Consider the following 20,904-nt stretch of genomic DNA (forward strand, 5'->3'; position numbering starts at 1 on the left):
CAGCCCTCCCCCTTGGTCCATCTCTCTCTCTCTCTCTCTCGACTATTTGTTGCATGTGCTTGTGCCACGTCGCCCTCTATGCTGCTGTCCATTGCACTACCTACCTCTGCTATCCGCCCTTGGCTGCCACCTATATTGCTCACCGCGATGTCACCTGTTGCTTCACTACTGCGAGATATATATATATATATATATATATATGCCTTGCTTGATGTGCTGATGTGTGAGAGAGAGAGAGAGAAAGAGACGAAGATGGCGTCAGACAAAGAGAGAGAGAGAAAGATGGCTTGCGCTTTCCTTGCCGACTGCTTTTTGTAGACATATAATCGTCTGCACAGAGAGAGAGAGAGAGGCGTGATGCTTGACTACTGACACCTGACACCTGATGCAGTTCCACCCCCTCAATGCAAGTTGACACTGCAGCTTGTTGCTCCTGCTTGCCACTCGCCCTACTCCATTGTATCCCACTCATGCTATAGCTCCTCCATGATGGCCATTTCACGTACAATGATGTGGGATAGGCTCACATTAAGAATGTGGCAAGGAGGCCCACCATGTTTTCTCCTTTCGAAGGCCCCAAGTGCGTTGCACCTCGTCAAGACAGCGTGATGCTGGTTCCACCCCATCCATCCCTGCGTAGTCTGAGTATTCCATTAGCTCATTGAATGCATCTCCCCCCTCTCTCTCTCATCTGCCACATTTCCCTCCGCATATTTCACAATCGGGCCATATTCAATCTCTATGTCTCCCTCTCTTTCATCCACCACGTTTCTCTCCCTCTCTATTCTCTCACAATCCCTACACCTCCATCTTTTATGTGTGCCTCCCAGCCCAGTCCGCCTCTCCCTCTCACAGACAACCGAGAGGTTTGGAGCTACATTCGAGTGCATCCATATCATCCCACCGTATACCTCTGCCCATCTGCCCGCCATCATAGAGCAAAGGAGCAAGTGACTTTCATTTCCTCATTTGGATCGTGCACAAGGAACTTTCAATCGTTCCCCACATAGGCAATTTGGTGAAATATAGGAAATTTTCCAATATTTCCTAAGTAGACAAGTACGTATTCCCCATCTATAACTAGGAAATTGCATTCCCTACATCTTATAATAGGGAATATAGAGCATTCCCTACATTCCTTTGAAAGTTCCTACATTCTTTACATCTTATAATAGGGAATATAGAGCATTCCCCACATTCCTTTGAAAATCCCTACATAAGGAATTATAAGGATGTGATTCCCTACTTTTATGTAATAGGGAATTAAAGGTATAATGAGGATAAGATAAAGACGATGTTTATCACAATTCTTTATTTCTCAATTCAAGTTGATACTGATGGTTTCAAGAAGGTAAGGACAAAGGTGATGATGACTATCATGGTGGTGATGAGGATAAGAAAAATGAAAACGAAGAGGAACATATATTTCAATTACAATTTGAGGCGGCTTCAGTTGACGAGAGAAAGGAATGGCTTTAGAAAAGATTATTCAACCTTTGTTTTAATTTCATCCCCCCTCCATTCCCATGCAAGCTTTCGAGCTTATTTTCTTATAATCACATTTACAACATATGTCATTTCTAGAAATGCCAAGTGATTAAGAGATTATTGTGCAACCATAGCATGTGCCTCTTGTGCTAGTACTCGAGCTTGTAGAAAGTGAATGTGCCTTTGCTACAACTTATACAATACTAAAATTTCTAGCTTTGGGTATACAACACCTAGCCAAACTTGCTGACCCCACACCTAGCCCACATACTCAACTAAGGTGACTAGATCAATCTTATTTTTTCTTTACTAATATTTAGTATTTTATTTATTTTATTTCTATGTTTAACTTTCATTCAGGCCCCATTCCTAGACCACATGGGTAGCTATGATGGGTATACAAGAAAGGCTTGGTAAACTAAAATTAATCATGAGAATTTAAATATATTATAGTTGTATTTATAACATTAACATTAACTTCTAAGGGTAACAACTTTGTGCACGCTCTCTCTCTCTCTATGTATATATATATATGGGGCTATAATGGAATAATGTCCTAGGTGCTTTGACTTAACATACAAAAACAAAGATTTTGTTGTATTATATATTTGTACAACACATATTCCGAAATAAACCTAGGAAAAATGAAGTCTTAAGGGTAACAACTTTGTGCTCTCTCTCTCTCTCTCTCTCTCTCTCTCTCTCTCTCTCTCTCTCTCTCTATGGGGCTATAATGGAATAATGTACTAAGTGGTTTGATTTAACATACATAAGCAAAGATTTTATTGTATTATATCTGTACAACACATATTCCCAAATAAACCTAGGAAAAATGAAGTCAAAGTGGCAAAATACCAAAAAACGCAACCTTTTTAGTTACTATTAGATTGTTTTTTACAGTATTGCAATGAAATGCCTTGTGTGTGTGTGTGTGTTTTTGTGTGTGCATGCATACCAATCTTGTAATGTATAACAACCTTTTGTGATGTGTTTTTGAAAGTATCTTCCAATATCATGTGACGTGCTTGAAAGGTGTATACCATGTGAGAGTGAAAAGACTGCAAGGTGTGTAATGGAAAGTGATGGCACATGCTAGTGTTGGACACACTTGCACATTGAGGACATGTAAGTCTATAGAGATTCTAATGTTGAAGAAAGACAATTAAGCAGAAGAGAACAAGAACAAACAATGGAAGCAATCATCAAGCAAGAGGATGAGAAATGAGAAAGTATTGATAATGTAGATGCATCCAACCACATTATGTTCATATCACACTACATGCATTGGGGGTTTTATTCTCAAATGAAACTACATGAATTAGCATTTAGGTTAGTAAAATGTGTTGGATGTTGTGGATTAGAACCAAAGGAAACATTGAATTTCATCCTTAAAGAGTATTAATGTTTTTGTTGTATTTAGTTGTGCTAGAATTGCCATGAGGCTCTATTATCATTCATTGAAGAATACAATTCCTAAGAGCATCGAAGTACTTGCCAATCTACCAATGGCTCCCAAATGCAATAATGCACTGAAATAAAATATGAGTGTTAGCTACCTAAAATTTGTGCATGTATTTCCTAGAGGGCATCGACATCCTATTGAGGAGGTGGCGTGTGAATGATCCGTGGTCCCTTGATAATGACCAACATGGTCCAAGTATAATGCACAAGCATCATATCGTAGTCCATGTCATGCCCTACATAATCCAAGGCATAATCATTCCTATAAGTTGGATGACATTGGGATATGGACTAGCCCTGGAGTAGGTGTTTGAAGTATCATACCAACCATATATAAGAGAATCCTCATCCCAATCTATAGTAGCATAAATGATGGAATAGGAAGAAATATATGTGATGCCTCTATTATCCCTATTGTCTAGAAATATGCTTTACAAATGTGTCCAAGTATTGTTGATCCACAAAAGTCTCCCAAAAGCAATAGCACGGTGAAATAAATTTTTGAGTGATGGCTACGTAAATTTCTTGCATGTATACGTGTAATACATCATCATCCTCTTTGCAACAGTAATACCATGGGAGAGGTCAATCGTAAACAAAATTGGTATGCTTTCATGTAGACTTATGCAAGTTACTTCTTGCTTAAGCGTGATGCACCTCAATTCAATGACACCAAAGGGAATCCCCACGTTCTCTCAAAATTCTTGACATGAGAGAATGTAAAAATGTTAGCTCTTGAGCTTGGAGGGAGCCTAAAGAAATCGGGTCACCATTCGTGGACCTGGGGCGAATGAAAAGAAACCAAGCCAAATGTGCTTCATGAATTGGACCGAGACTTGTACGCCTCTACGACCATAAACAAGTGAGGGCTCATACCGGCAAGCATGTAAAGAAGCGGGCAAAGCCATATTACGATCTCTTTGTGTTTAAACCGTCTGAAACTCGTAGGTGGCGGCGAGGACAAAGAAATTGGAGCTCGTGGATGCTAGCGAGCGATACAAATTAGTGGGCAAAGCCAGGTCGTGTCTCCAAAGTCAAGCTACTATGTTGGTATGGCTGGAACGACGGAGCAGGTGCCAAAGGAAATGCAACTGCCTAAGGGTGAGTGGTTATGTGGTCCACTATAAAATAATACTTACCCTGTGTGGGGACCCTTTCGGATGCGTGGCTATTGGGATGTATGGATCGTGATGGTGGATGTGTGTAATGCTTGAAAACCTGGAGCGAGCTAAAAGAAGTCAGGCCCGTGGATCACTCGCTCTCCCTCCATCTTGACCAAGCCGCGCACAGAGCCATACGTGAGGAGTCAAGTGGACTAGATCGAGTAGTGGGGGACCCCCTCACAACACCAAGCCATGTAGTACGTCACAAGCAACTACACCAAAATCTGACGCTCAAGCTACAGTATCGTTGTGTTCTTAGTGAACATGATTGTGCATCAATGATGATGTGGATATGCATTAACATGTATTTTTGTGCATGTGGTAATTTGATGTGTCTATGTATGTTTATGGATTTGGTTACCTTGTGATTTTGAGTTTAATTTTATACATGAGTGAAGAAGTGCTATGAAAACACACGCTTTCTGTGTGTGTGTGTGTGTGTACTAGGTGCTCCACGCCTAGCTATTGGTGCTTCATGCCAGGAGAGAGAGAGAGAGAGGGGGGTGACACGTGGTGATAAGGGGGGTGCACAACAAACTCTAGACCACTTACTATATAGAAAGTTCACACTATAACTAGGAAGAATAGCAACCAAACTAGGAAGAATGTAGAATTTTCTAGTTATAACTAGATAATTTTGTCATCACGAATCTCTTCTAACTAGTAAATCCCTTTTTCTAGATAGTATCTAGAAAGTTGAAGCCTTATGTAGTAACATTATCTAGTAAGTTATTGTATATCTAGTAACAATATCAACATAACTAGGAAATTATTTTTTTCACTAGTCATAACTAGCAAGTACTATCATCTAACTAGGAAATTATGGATAGTCTTTCAAGTTAACGTAGACTCACGATTTTGCGAGGTAAAACTAGTAAATAAATATGAGTTTATTTGAAATTTACATTTGTATACTACTCACTTATGAGCTAAGCTTTTGATTCCACACTTATAGCTCTACTCACTAGTTTGTGTAGCCTGTGCTTAGTCTAGCCTATCCATAGCTTATATATAGCCTAGCTTATACATTAGGCATAGGATAAGCACATGCTAGGTTAGGCATTGGCTCGATAATATAAAGTAGGAACATTATATGCTATGCATAAGAATACAACTTATATCTAGCATTTTCTAGGCACAAGGTAACCATAGAATAGGATAGGGTTGTGTTAGGCGTTGGCTCCTAGCATATGCTTACCCTATGTCTAAACTCTTCCTAGAATATGCTTAGCCTATGTATAAACATAGGATTGGCTTATAGTATGCCTAGTATTTTCCTAACTTGCCATACGTGTACCCTATGCCTACCCCTTGTGTATTTATGTTAGACATACCTATGTCTAGCCACTCTATAGCCTCTATCAGTTTGTCTGTATGAGGAGCCTATGCATATACCTTGCCTATATAACTAATCCAATCTAAACCTAAGCCTAAGCTTAAGCTCTACCTTACTACGAGCCTAGCCCTAACACTAACCTTTAATGTAGTATAAGCCTAGTATATATTGAGTCTAATCCTTTGAATTTAAGGTAAAGAATATAGAGAGTAAGATAGGCTTATACATCATGTGTTACTTCTATAAAAATAAGTTGTATTTAGTCATTTTGTGGATTCTCATTAATTTTGACCTATTTGTAGTACAATTCTAACTTTTTATGTGTGATGATGATCATATTGTGCTAAACATACGATAATAGGCAATTAATTTGTTTTACTTTTGGTGAGCAAATAATTAGACAAGTATAGAGATGTAATGATTGTAATATTGATCACTAGTGGAGTGCAATGTAAAATTATTATTATTATGGAGACTGTTATCACATAAAGCTATTTATATGCTTTAGCTTTAAAGCAATTGTACTCATCTATTTAGAGTGCATTGTTGTCTCTATTTTCTTTTATTTTATTCATATTCATTAATTTGTTCATTAATTAATTGTAATTATAATATTAAAAATAAAATATTAGAGCTAAGTTGAGGCTTATGTTAGAACTAATCATTTTGAGTGCGATTGAGTCATCCTCATTTACATTGTTTGCTAGTTATAATATGCTTTTGTAATTAATTTGGCTCAATTTTCCATTGCAATCATCGCTCTAATACCATGGAGTTGATTCTTACAAATGGTTTATGATCATAGTAGCAAAGTAATGGTTGAAGTATTGGTGTAGTGAACCACTAAAATATTACACCACATACTTCATAGATTATCTTAAGGGACTGAGAATTAGCAAGATTAGTTGAAGAAGTTGATCTCTCACTTGTGCACAAGTAACTAGCTTATTGACGAGTGGAGTGTTGTTCCCATTGCATCGAGTAGCATTTTTCTCACTTGGCTATAGATTGAGGTGTACATGGTATCTCCCCTATATCATAAGTACCTACATGAGTCTCATCTTGCAACATATCTACAAGCTATCAATATTGTATGGGTATATATTTGCATCAACCATGGCTATGCACGAGCATTCACCACATTGGTTAGTACCCTTGAACCACACTGTCTTTTCCCTCTTCATCATGCAGACCACACATTGCCTTTTTCACCCAACCACTTAAGCACCTTAGTCCACTCAACTACTATGTAGATAGGCCACATGATTGTGTAGCCACATTGGAGAACTCAATCACTTGAAGCACATCGTCCTAACTACTTGGAGCACTTTGGCCACATGTTTAATTAGGCAAAAATTCAAGCACACTCTTCCACGTGCACATACTCAATCACATAGTCACCTGGTTGCACAATCATGCACCTTATTTCAGCTCACTTTACCTTTTCTATGTCTCTTACCCTTGATCACGAGTCACGCTTTGACCACATTGAGAACTTCATTTTTTTATGACAATAACCTCACTCAGCAATTTAGGCCACATTAGGCACTCATGAATCACTCTAGGTAGCATTAGCACATGGCAAGCTAGAAAATGGCCATCCCATGTCATTATGGCTCATAGCATTTTACTAAAAGAACACCTTATCCACTCGATTACTTAGACATATTGAAGCAGATGATTACCTTATGCACTTAGGTAATATATAAAGCCAAATTTGCACGATTCTTGGACAAGAGTGCAAATACTTTCACACATTGTAGATGCATTTGTACACACTCTTTCAAGTACCTTAGGATAAGAACTAGGTACATGGTCTTTGGGGTAATTTGTACATGTGTGAGAGAGAGGATGGTGGATTTCTACCTACCCTCTAATTCCCGCCAACGGATGCCCTTAGTCTAGAGAAGGGAGCTGGAGGCCGAGACCAAGCGCCCCTGTGTGAGGGAAGGAGAGGTGTTGGGGACGAGGCAGTAGGAGAACTTGCAGCCACCCAAGAGCTTGCCTAGCTGCGATGGCAGTGAGAGCTCGCTTTGGCCCATGCCCACCAGCCCGGCCGCGCCGCCGTAGCTTCACCCCCATGGTCTCCATTAACCCTGCCGTGTGAAGTTGGCCTCCGACCGGCGGCCGCTCTGATGAAGGCATCACGCAGAGACTCGTAGGCGGCATTGGGCAGGCTGGTGATGGCGGTGCCTAAGTCCAAGATGACCCCTCCCTTTCCAGTCTCCAGCTTTAACTGGAACACGGACGGTGATCAGATGGGCACGCGGACGCCATCTTCACAGATGCCTAACATAGACACATAATAGAAGGTCTTCGGCACGTCGAGGATCATCTCCAGGCCGTCCTGGCAGAGGAGGGGTGTGAGGCAGAGGGATCGGAGCTAATGCTGGGGAGGGACACCAAAGCTGAGGAAGCCGCCACCGGGATGAATTTTATCGCCACCGTGCTCGATCTACATCTTCTCTTCAGTCTGCATAGAGCTGGCGGGCCTCTCTCTACTACATTATAAGCGTGCTGGGCTTTAGTGTGGCCACCGGCCAGCGCCTCAGCATCCTGGCCTCGATCCAGAGGCCACGACGCGGACTTCGTGTTGCTAGTTGGCACCAACCAATCCGACATAGATGGTAGCTTCTTCACGTTCAAGGGCTTCGATCTGGTGAAGATCCCTTCCCTGATTCTGACGAGTCTAATTTGTTGTAATCCGGCCGCTCCTAGCAGTACGCTCCCATTAATGTTAATGTAGCTACCAATGATTCTGCCGATAAGACCAGATGATTGTCTAGTGACTCGCCTCCTCTATTAGAGAATTCCGAGGTGGTGCCAATGCGTTGGCGGGCATGTTTAAGCAGGTGAAGGCCTTCCAGGACCAATTCCCGGTGGTGACGGGACTAGGCATCTCCGCTGCCTAATTCTTGGAGTTCTCGGTGGGCTCCCTGAACCCGCCGCATACGCACCCGCGTGCCACGTCGGAGCTCCTGTTCGTGCTTGACGGCGCGCACCCTGCTGGTGGGCCTGGTGGACACCACAGCTACATTGACACATTGCCCCCGTCACAACGCCGTCATAGCAAAGGTATCTTATTTATGTTTTTGCTAAACCAAGTCTTATGCATCTTTGGAAGATTTTGATGCAAAGGTATTCTATAAGAAAGTGTGATTGTTACCTAAAGTGTATTTTCACAAGGCATACTTTGCAAGAATAGGTATTCTATGTAGGATTGCCATGTATTTCCCAGTGTGTCCTTATAGGTGACACTGTTCACTTCAAAGGTTGTGATTTACTTTTTACACTAAAATATAAGAACTTATACTTTCATGACTTAGGCTACAAAAATAACACTAAAATAGGTATCACTTGTTTGAGGAAATGTTTAACTATGCTTGGGAAATGATAATTGCTATGATGGGCTATATTAGCCCTAGAGACACGATATTTTTATCCAAGTAGGGTTTTATAATCTCTCCTTTGCTTGTTTGAGGAGATTCTTAACCATACTTGGGAAAGGATAACTGTTGTGATGGGCCTTTTTTATAGCCCTAGGGACACGATCTTCCTATCCAAGATGGGTTTTGTTATCTCTTGTTTGCTTTTTATGCTAGGTTTTCTCGAGCATAAGTTTATTATAGTAAGATCCAAGTATCACTTGTTTGAGGAGATGTTTAACTATACTAGGGAAATAATAAGTGATGTGATTGGTCTTTTTGGCCCAGCCTGGCCGATCTTCCTTTCCAAGTAGGGTTTCGTAATCTCTCTCTCTATAGCCTACTCATGTTTGTAGACTCATTGTTAGCCTGAATTCCCCTTCAATTCACATGAACCAAGTGACACCTTTGCACCACTTCATAACGTACATCTAGCTATACTTTACTGGAAGATCTAGTTTATGTATGTGCCCATAATAAATATATAACTTTGAGATAACAATATCAAGTGAACATACTTTTCTTTCACCCTATGAATATGCTTATAAACCATATAGCACTATCGTATCCTTGCTCTACCCTTAGAAATAATAGACACATGTTTTTGCTAAACTAAGTCTTATGCATCTTTGGAAGATTTTGATGCAAAGGTATTCTATAAGGGAGTGTGATTGTTACCTAAAGTGTATTTTCACAAGGCTTTAAGTTCATACACTTTCTACTCTTTGCAGCTTTCTAATTAAATCTCCTTGACTATGCTTATGGTTCTTAAATATAATTTATTTCCACCATAGATAAAAGTCTACTTTCCTTTGAGTAATGCTTTTTTTTTCCCGTTGTTATATAACCTTTCCTATGTGCTTATAGTTCTTGAGAATCTTTATTTTTCTTAAGCTTGCCTTCACATATGAATCAATTCGTACACTTATGTGCTTTGAGTTCATACACTTATTGAGAAATATTTATATTTTCTAAAGTATAAATCAACTTTTCTATATGCTTTAGCATACCAATCTTGCACCTTTGATATGTAACTTTAATATATAGATTGATTATTTTTTATTTATGTCTATGTTTCAGGAAGCCATAATGAATAATTTAAGGAGATGTCACTGCAATTATAAGTGTAGGCATTCAACCCTTGGCTATCAGAATGTTACTAGACAAACTTACTATGCACACAGTCGCAAGGATATGAATGGGATAATACATTCATCAGTTCTGGCTCATCAAGAAGGTCAAATTTCTACTAACAATGATGTTCCTATGAGTGAAGATAACCCTCCTATGGATCAACCATCATCTCACTCTTTGCCTAGATGCAGACGTTTGTGGTGTACATATAGAACATATTGTGGAGGTGGACGTATGGTTCCTCACTCAACATATGCAAGACACATGAAAATTGAGGAAAGATTTAAGAGTCTCACTACTAATCTTGGTTTACATGACTCTTAAGGACTACCACAAGATGACATTCTACTAGAGCATAATGACATGGGAGATGAGGTCCATAATGACCCATCAGATGAGATTGACAATTTAGACGAAAGGGAGGATAATGAGGTGGAACCACAACATGAAGCGTTCGAGATGGATGATGCTGAATCATTTTTATTTAACAAAATTATTCAAAGAATAATTCAATTGCAAGCACTTTTGGATGAGCATCAAGCTTCAATTGATTTTGAAGATAAAATGCTTAAAATTATTTTTGGTGATATGGTCAGTTCTAATCCCCCCCAAGCACATATGGACAATATATATATGCTAAGCTTGGCCAAACTACTAGTGCAAATGCCTAACACATGGGATGGAGACTTGAATGGTATAAATATTCCCACTTGTTGGGAGAAACTTGGTATCATGTTCATTGGCTAGGTATGGTTAACTCCCAACGTTACAGTGTATGCCAAGGAAGTGAGAGCTCTATTCATGCACCATTGCTTTATTAGCTAAGCAAGGAGGATAACTACATTAGAGACACAACTGAATGCTTGTATAACACTAGAAAAGGAGGAAGGAAGAAGTTAAAGCGTGATTGTTCACAATGTTGTGAAAAGTGTTTCAAGTGTTCTCTACCGAGAAAAGATATGCTCTCTTTTGACTATGTCTCCATTAGAGAACAATTGCGTCTACTAACTAGAAGTAGAACTCTATGCCATGAATTGTTGGGAATGTGGAGAAATAAAAACAAATGGTTAATATAGGAGAATACACTTTGTGATTCTACAATAAATGAGTTTTGGGATGGTACAAAATGCAAAAGTGTAAATGATTTTTGGAATCCTGAATCATACTTTGAGCTTACATTGATAAGATTGTTTGTTTCTGTCAAGTGTCTGTGTCATTGCCAGTCCTACACAAGATTGTGTTTATGAGTTCAAGTCTCAATCTTGAAACCTAATTCACTTGTGTAACAGTTGTCTTCATTGTCAATGTCAACATGAGTAGTATCTTCATCTTCCATCCTCCATAGCTTTCGCCTCTTCCATGCTCTAGGTCCCGCATCTTTAACATGGTATCAGAGCTCAGCTGAGCATGGCTTAGCTCTTTTCTACTCTCTCTCAATTCCTCTTCAACTCTGGTCACCACAGTTCCAGCCCATGACTTCATCTCTAAACTCTACCTTCACTTGAGCTTTCATGGCAGGCATAGCCAGCATCACCCTGTCAACTTGAAGCTCTTATATCTCACTCCACAGGTCAAACCTCCTGGAGCTTCCTTTTGGGAAAGTGTTCCCCTGCTTCGAGAGCTTCTTCTTGACACATCAATCACTGACTTTGGGCAAGCATAGATTCAGCATTGTGAAAATTCTCAATCTCTGCCCTGTGTCTGCCATAGCCAGACAAGACCTACCTCACTTGGAGCTTCCATAACTTCTCAACCAGGCCACTTTAGATCCTGATTCCTTCTAGGGGATTGTTCTCTTGCTCAATGTGCTCCACTTGGCACATCAATCAACCACATTATTGCGCCCTGACGCTGGCATTGAGAAAAGTCGTCGTCTCTGTCCTGATCTGTGCCGTTTCTGATTGAGCTCTCTGCGCGTGCCGTACTACCCGCAATTTGATCGATTGTTATGGGGCTTTGATAGCCCATGAAGTAAGCTATCTTTCTATAATTTTTTTTTTGAAAATCATCAAGTACAGCTCTTGCAATCTGGAAAAAACCAGGCCCCTGTCTCAGAAACCCTAATTCCACCATAGCCAAAATCTCCCAAACTCATTTTTCTTTCATTTTATCTCTCCTGGCACTCAACCCAAGCCTCTGTCACTCTGATCCATTGTGTTACTGAAGTTCCCAGCAAGAAAAAGATTCAAGAAGATAAGCATCAACAAAATCAAAGTATCAAGAATCATCCTCAAGTTCAACCATAGTCTCTTTTGATACTACATAGTGTGTTTTCACACTGCCATTGTTTGTGTCTTCTGACACATTAGATTTCAACTCTGTGCTAAAAAGTTTCAAAAATTTTAAGCTGATTCCATCATGGAAATGCCAAGCATGGAGTCTCTTGGGTGGTTACCTGTCATAAAGAGTAGCATTACTCTTGTTGCTCATTAACATTGCATGCAAGACTTGGATATCTTACTTGCAGAAAGACATGGAGCTGTCTACATCAAAGTTCAATCAATAAATCCATCAGAAGATTTTGAAGACATTTCCACTACCTCAAGATGATATCTTTGCTTGAGGGGGACATGGACATGAAGACTAAAGCTACAAACAAAGTCAAAGAAGAAGTAGACCAAACATACAATGAAGAAGAGAAGAAGGACAAGAAGAAGATTTGCCATGAAGACCAAATGATCACATCATTCAAAGCTGAAGAACCAAAGATGAAAGACAATAAGATTTTCCATGCTGACAAAGAGAAAGCATATGCTGAAAAAGACCACAAGAGCCTATCGGTCCTTGTCTCTCATTTTTTGTTTTAAAAGCATTGTACCTGCCTTAATGTTCCTTTCATAAGCTTGTAAAAACTTCTCATGTAGCCTTGTACTACAGCCTCTGTACACTTTGTGAGGCCCCTGTTATAGCCTCTGGATGTCCACCATGTTTATGGTATCCACACTTAGCCTTTTCTACGACAGCCTCTGGTGTTTTGCCATGTTTGTGGTATGCCCACACTTTGCAGGTGCTGCTCTCACTAAAGCCTCTACACACTTTGTACTTTCAGGTTGTGATTGAGGAGGGGTGTTAAGAATCTAGCAATCACACCCTATGTATGCCCCTTTGTATGGAACAACTAGGCTAGGAAGATGCAGTTCATTCTAGGAAGAGAGACAGATCCCATAGGCATAGTGATGTAGTGTGCTACCAAGCAATCCTATATAATGATGTACTTGACTATCACTTTCATATGATGATAATGCAATAGTACTTGTCTCTTTCTGTCAAGTGTCTATGTCATTGCCAGTCCTACACAAGATTGTGTTTATGAGTTCAAGTCTCAATCTTGAAACCTAATTCACTTGTGTAACAGTTGTCTTCATTGTCAATGTCAACATGAGTAGTATCTTCATCTTCCATCCTCCATAGCTTCCGCCTTTTCCATGCTCTAGATCCCGCATCTTTAACAGTAATAACATGCATTGCAAACAAGTCTATACAGCTTGGCCTTCTGCCCAAAGGTCACCATTGCTTGATCATTCATGGGATGATATTGAGAGTTCCTACAAGTTTATCTGCAAATCATGTCAAACTCACATACATGGGTACAAAAGGATTTGTAAGGTACAATTTATTATCATGCTCATCTTTTTAATTAATATAAATAAAATTTGATATAGGTTACTAAAATGTGGTGTGTTTTGTGATAAATAGGATGATCCACGCAATTTCTCATTGTTATTACATTGGGATGGATTCCAAGCCTCAAAGACAATCTAGAAGAATTGTGGAGTTGTTGAAATTAAAATTCTCAATGTTGGAAAGAGCTCCTTTATTGGAGTTATACCAGTTTTATCTATTCCATTCAATTGTAAAAAAGTTATTGGAAGCTTTAGTAAACTCTTTCACATATTCATGCAGCCATTGATAGATGAATTAGAAAGTCTATTTGTTGATGGATTTGAAGTAGACTTGAATTATCCAGTCACACAGATTTTTGAGCATGAAAATTCTCTTAGTCGAAGATTCATTGCACGTGCTATGCTAATGATGGTAACTGGAGACCATCCAGCTCAGTGCAAGATTGGATCTTTCAAAGATGGTGGTCAATCGTTTTGTCGTAGAGACAAAGCAATAGCCACTTTGGAGGGTGAGGGCTCAGGATGTTACTTGTATGATCAAAATAGATTCCAGTTGAGATATAGACCAATTAAAAGATCAACCAATGAAATGCTTAGTTCTTTGACTATGGCAGAGCGAGCCCTCACCCAAGTAGAAAGAGAAGAGATTTTGAAAGATGCGGGACTTTCTAGTAGATCATGCTTGTGGAGACTATATGAACTCTATGGCTTTGATTTATCCCTGGACCTTGTATATGATTGCATGCATATTTTGGCTCTAAATTTGTTCTCAAAATATATATGTGCTCTAATAAGGACTGTGGATAATAGGATGAAAGTAAAAATTGATGAGACAACACATCGTGTCACTAAAGTGACACCATACTCTATTCGTTATGGTCGCTGGCCAAGATATCCTAGTAAGTATTGTGAGAGCTACAAGGCAAAGGAAAATCAAAAGTGGATTCAATGGTGTTTGCCTTATGTATTATGTGAGATTGAAGGTATTCCGAAGGTATTCTATGACCTAGGATTGATTCTGATAGACATTGCTCATGCTTTTTACAACTACACTCATGTTGACTTTTTTCTATATAAATGTTTTTAATGTGATTACTAATTTTAGTTTTGAATGTAGGCTAATCCAGATGATGACATTAATGAAACATCTCGAAAAAGTCGAAGAAAGAGGAAGGTATTTGATATATGTTTGTGAGAGAAAAATAGCATCATAGTTTAGTGAATAACTAAAGGTATGATTTATTACATAGCTATTTATTTTACGTGTTGACTAGCCAAGTGAGAAGATGAAGGATCTTTTGCAACAAAGGAGCATGAAATGAGGTACTAATATCAACAAAAAAAAACCAAAGGTGCTAGATGTAAATGTTTATATTTTTGTTTGTCATACATGAAAAGCATAATCTAATTTTTTTTTAAATTTGAATTAGGAATTTAAAGATCTCCCAAACCAAGGCATTGAGATTAATATTTCAAATGATACTCAAAGGGTAACTTTATTGTTAATTTATATTTTAATTAGATATATATAATTGTAGGCATGTAGTTCAATTTGTAGCTTTGAGATTAACATTTCAAATGATGCTTAAAGGGTAGCTTTATAGTTTATATATATATATATATATAATAGTCATGTAGTTAAATTTTGGCTTTTCATATTATAATTCGTGTCATTTAATTATCTATACATAGTATAATAAGTTACTTATTCTCTTTTTGTTATTTAATGCAGGTTAATATGACAAAAGAGAATATGGAAACTATACTTTTGAAGTATCTTGGTGTGCCTACAATTCATGATATGTGCTTTTCTTTAAAGAGTACATACATGAATCTCAAAAAGATTGAAGCTAGCTTTCGAGTCTCGATTAAGGATACAAAGAAGCCAACAAGTGATGATATGATTAAGGAGATTATTTATTGGCTACTAGGAAATGGCAAAGTTGTATTAAACAAAAATAGCAATGTGCTTAGTCTAGATGATGTGGAAGTTTTAGTATAACTTCTACTTTGAGTTAAGAATTTATTGCTTTTCAACATATTGGAGATTTGAGGGATTACTCAAACATTTATTACTTTGCAACATATTGGAGATTTAAGGGATAAAACAATCAAGACACACATGTTGCTTAATTAGTTTTTAGTTTTATGCTCCTTTAAAAGTATTTTCGTTTTTCTTTTGGTTGCTAGAAGTAGATGTTGATGTCTTAATTTGTTTAATCTATTTTGATCATTAGATGTATGTTATTGATCCTTACTTAGAAATGATGACATTCTCTATCTAATTTTCTAGTTAAAAATTTATTGTATAATTTCTTGTTTGATATTAGCATGTCTAAGAGTAAGGGCAAAGTAGATAAAGTGATAAGGAAAAAAGAGAGTTCCCACGTAATTCCCTAGTTGAAAGTACATATAAGTAGGGAATGTAAAAAATAGGAAAAATGAGAGATTTCCTAGTGAGAGTACCTAGGGAATCACCTCTAGAATTTTTTTCCTATATATGGAATATTTTCTATATAGGAATTATTCCTTACATAGAAAATTTTGTATTTTTCTATGTAGGGAATATTTCCTACATAGGAAAGGTCTTATGTGATTCCCTACTTATTCTCACTAGGAAATGTCCCATTTTTCCTAGTTTTTACTTTCTCCACTTATATGTATTTTCAACTAGGGAATTCCATGGGGAATTCTCTTTTTTTTCTATATGGGGATCGATTGAAAGTTCCTTGTGGTGGATCTAAGCTGCCGAAGAGTATTTGGAGTGCTTCATCATTGTTTAGCCCAAAACGCCTTGCAGTTTTGGGCTAAACAATTAAATCAGGTTTAGGGATATATGCAACTATAGTGCAAACAATGTTTAGCACTATTGATGTACCATTGATTATTCTAGCTATGTATGTAAATCGATTATCACCTATAAGAATGTACGTACTACAAGAACATTATTGCGGTCTACGACATTGATTTTGAGCTATAAGAATGTATATTTGTGCTCTTCCATTACATTTGTTATGAGCATTCAGAAAATAAGAATGTATGTTCTATCCTACTCTATTACATTTGTTATGTGTTTTGAGAATGTATGTATTGTAGTATATAAATTGCATTGAATATAAGCTATAAGAGTGTATGTATTGTGAGCTATAAGAATGTATGTAATGAATACATATAAGATACTCACAAAACTATTAAAGATATATAGCATAAAGTGTCCTAAGTTTTAACTTCATGGCATCAACTATGACCAATAGATACACTGCTATATATAGCTAAACTATCGATCTATGTATTACAAGAATCAATGTTACTCTATCACATAATGGGTCATACAAAAATGTTTGTACTATAGGAATATATGCTGCTTGATTGCATTGATTTTCAGCTACTATAGTGAATCGTACACACATAAGTATTAATGATGCAAAGCATGAAATGTAATTGAAGTTGTCACTATATTTCAAGTACTATGAGCAATAGATGCATCACTATATGTAGCTAGACTAGATCAATGTATATACTACAAGAAATAAAGTTCCTCTATTACATTTCTTATTGCTCATACAAGAATGTGTATATTATAAGTATTATATTAGGTAACCACAAAATCATTAGTGATGCATGACATGAAGTTCAAAGTTATTAATGTATGACACGATATATATATATATATATAGAGAGAGAGTGGAGCTTGCACTAATGTATTCCTTTTTTACACTACAATAGTATGTAAAGTAATCATACTTTACAGAACATCTATCTAATAAAATATATTGATGGGATAACTTTACTTAATTTGTGCAGATACATAGCCCATATTCTCACTCTCTTCTCCTAAATATGGCAAACCCACAATCCTAGACATTGCATGTCGACATATTCAGTGCAAAGCATTTACAATGGCAGCTCCTCTATGATGAGAGATTGAAATATAAGGTTTTGAGAAGGGCAATTATTCCATGGTGTCTAGTAAATGCTTTTGCACAAGGGGAATTTTCCTACAACTTTCAAAGAGTACTCTCACCATCGACGGCAACCAAATGAATTGAAAAACCCATCAGAGAACACATGGATAGAGAAGATCATGTAAGTGTATATAATTGTTTTGCTACTCATATTGATTTCCTTATTATTTGACCACACTAATAGCTACAACATTCATTTCCTACAAAACAGATTTTGGTGTGCTTATGGTCCTAAGGACACCCGAAATGTGGAGTTTTATGCCCTAATGACATCTTGACCAATCAAGGACAACCAAATGCTGACCATGCAAAACAATGGGACAACTTAACAAGGATTGTTTGTGTCATTTTATAGTGACTCGCCTATCCCATGACACCAATTTGGCATTTATCTCATTTATCAATCCGTATCATATTGATGATGCAGATATGATTTGTCATGGCATTGCAATGGATGATTTAAATGTCAATTCACATTCCTTATTTTCCCCATGGATATCACTAGAGAAAAAAATATGGGTGTCCAGTATATTATACAAAGGTTTTTCACCACAACAAGTATTGGAGTGTCACATTCAATATGTGCATCAGTGCCAAAGCAACAATCCAAATCATCCTATTGAAAGAGATGACTTTCTCTCCATCCAAGATATTATGAATATATCTAGGAAGCTTGCCATCGACCAATATCAATTACATGACAATGATGCTAAAAGCACAAAGAGATGGTGCACTGAAAACAAGGAAATGACATTTGTGTATTAGGAACAAAATCTTTCTATAGACAAGGATTTCATATTGGGGATTCAAACACCATGGCAACGAGATATGTGTGATAGATATGGAAATGGCAACTTATGAGCAATGGATTCGACATTTGGTACAAACAAGTATAAGGTAATTTATTAATATTATTCTTGCATACTTATAGTTTTAACTTCTCAAAGTTTTATGCATTTTGCTTATATTTGAAACTTGCATTTGACAGTTCAATTTATACACAATCCTTGTATTTAACTCCCATTGAAATGGTGTCCCAATTGCTTGGGTGTTAACCTCAAGTGCAACATTTGAGGTAAACAAATTTTGGCTCACAAAGTTTAGGGAACACATGCTAGATTTTCACAAATCATGGGAGCCAACAAGTTTTTTGGTGGATGATGCTGAAAGAGAGATAGATGCTTTGAGGTACATTTCACATGCCTACATCATTTTGGAAAACATTTAATTCATGGTCTAAAAGTGTTACATTTTTGACAAATGTATTGTATGTAGGGTTTTCTTTAATTTGCCTATTTATTTGTGCATATGGCATGTCCATCGTTGTTGGTTAAAACATCTTATTAAAAAAGTCCCAGAATGGCCAAAAAGAGTTGTGATTTTTTAAGCTCTAGGCAATATTATGAACATGAAAGGTGAATGCAAGGCAACAGAAGTGGCTATAAAGGAGAAAGCAAGGGATATGATAGATATATTTAAAAAAGAGTTTGTAGATGAGATAATATTCTTGCACTACTTTAAAACATATGGGGAGCCCAAGATTGGTAAGGACTCCTAATAATCTATTTCAGATTACTTTGTTATATTTTCATTTTTATACATATTTTAAATATTTGTATTATGTGTGTGTTGTAAGATGTGGATACGTACAACACGTACACTTCCACATTCTAGTCAAGACACCAATAGTGCTATAGAGGCATACCATGGCACCTTGAAGTGTGAATTCTTAGGTAGCTCAAAGAGGTTGGATTGGCTCCTTCATAAATTGACAAGTTTAGCTCTTCCATATTATTGGCATGTGCAAGCTATGAAAGAAAGTGGATTTGTGAGAAACAATAACATTGAAAAGAGAGTGCCTAACTCATATGAGAGGGCCTTGAAGGTTCTAGTCGAGTATGTTAGATTCGAAATGAATGGTGCAAGGGCTTCATGTGCATATGTAAGAAGCATGTCCAAAGACACTATTGAATACATAGTTTATAATGCGGATTATCAATGGGCAAGTTGTACATGTAAGTGGGCAGAGTTGGGGAACATATGTAAGCATCAAATCAAGGTGCTACTTCTTATAGGGGTACCAAACACTACAGTGGTGGCACAATGTATGGACTTATATAAAGGCATGGAACCAAGAGGCAAATATAAAACACTTATAAGTAACTCTCATGTGATACAGAATGAGGCTACACATGATCCTTATACACCAACCATGTTGGATGTGGATAATCTCCAAGACATGGATACAACTATGATTAATATCTCCCATGAAGACACCCACCCATCCACAACATTGCAACATTTATGCCACGACGTATTTGATTTGGTGGGGGGTGACATGGAGCTTATTTCTAATGCGTGTTCTTCCATGAAGAAGATGTTGAGCCAACTTCAAGCTCTGAAAGCTCGTAAAGATATGTGTAGTACACAAGCTTTTGTGCCCACTAATGATGAATTCAGAAATACCATACAACAAGCTAAGCCTTTCATTGAAAAACAGCTAACTAAAAAAATAGTTTCTAGATTGGTAGAATCACCCACAACATCATCCTTCATGGCTCCACCCAAAACCAAATAGCCCTCAATGCAAGAGAAGCTTGATGGTAGAGCCAAGAAATAAGATGAAGCACCAGCCCATGTCTCAAAATAGGAGGAATGCTACATTGTTATATTCTTGTGGTACCTCTTATTAAATTGTGAAATCTTTGAGCTTTTATTCTTTATGTCTTTAAGCATGTGTATTGGTCCTATCTAGTTTTAATGATGAGAGAGAGAGAGAGAGAGAGAGAGAGAGAGAGAGAGAGAGAGAGAGAGAGAGAGAGAGAGAGAGAGAGAGAGAGAGAGAGAGGTAGGTATGTATGTTGATGGTGTTAGTCTTATGGAAATTCAAACCAACTAATTACCTATTCTATTGTCATTTTGGGCATAGCAATTGGCTTATAATGTAGGGCACATTATGTCCTAATGATTGGCCACCTCTCCTTCAATAATATCCACATATATATTATGTTTTTCATTGCATCCTCTTCTATTTACTTTGTTATGCTACTCCAATGATCCACCCACCTATCTCTCTCTTACATAATGATGCATTAAAAACTCTAGTTACACTCATAACATGTTCATTCCTATACTCCCACGTAATATTCTATAGAGTGAGGATTCACACACACACACACACACACACACACACACACACACACACACACACACACACACACACACACACACACACACACACACACACACACACACACACACACACACACACACACACACACAAGTTGGTATAGCTAGCACTGTTGGATA

At 37.7% G+C, this 20,904-nt stretch overlaps 1 pseudogene across 1 annotated transcript; it reads left to right on the forward strand.

Annotated features, from left to right (window-relative positions):
* Nucleotides 1–7,316: 7,316 nt before the first annotated feature.
* On the forward strand, nucleotides 7,317–20,173 carry LOC148038818 (uncharacterized; annotated as a pseudogene). Its single transcript, XR_015690411.1, has 6 exons — nucleotides 7,317–8,523; nucleotides 17,435–17,716; nucleotides 17,807–18,492; nucleotides 18,584–18,783; nucleotides 18,871–19,139; nucleotides 19,230–20,173. The product of XR_015690411.1 is annotated as an uncharacterized LOC148038818 (transcript).
* The last annotated feature ends 731 nt before the right edge of the window (nucleotides 20,174–20,904 follow it).

This window comes from Lygodium microphyllum, chromosome 3 (genome assembly GCF_053477565.2).
Source record: "Lygodium microphyllum isolate KBCC chromosome 3, Lygodium_microphyllum_v1.1.10, whole genome shotgun sequence".
In the NCBI taxonomy this organism is placed as follows: domain Eukaryota; kingdom Viridiplantae; phylum Streptophyta; class Polypodiopsida; order Schizaeales; family Lygodiaceae; genus Lygodium; species Lygodium microphyllum.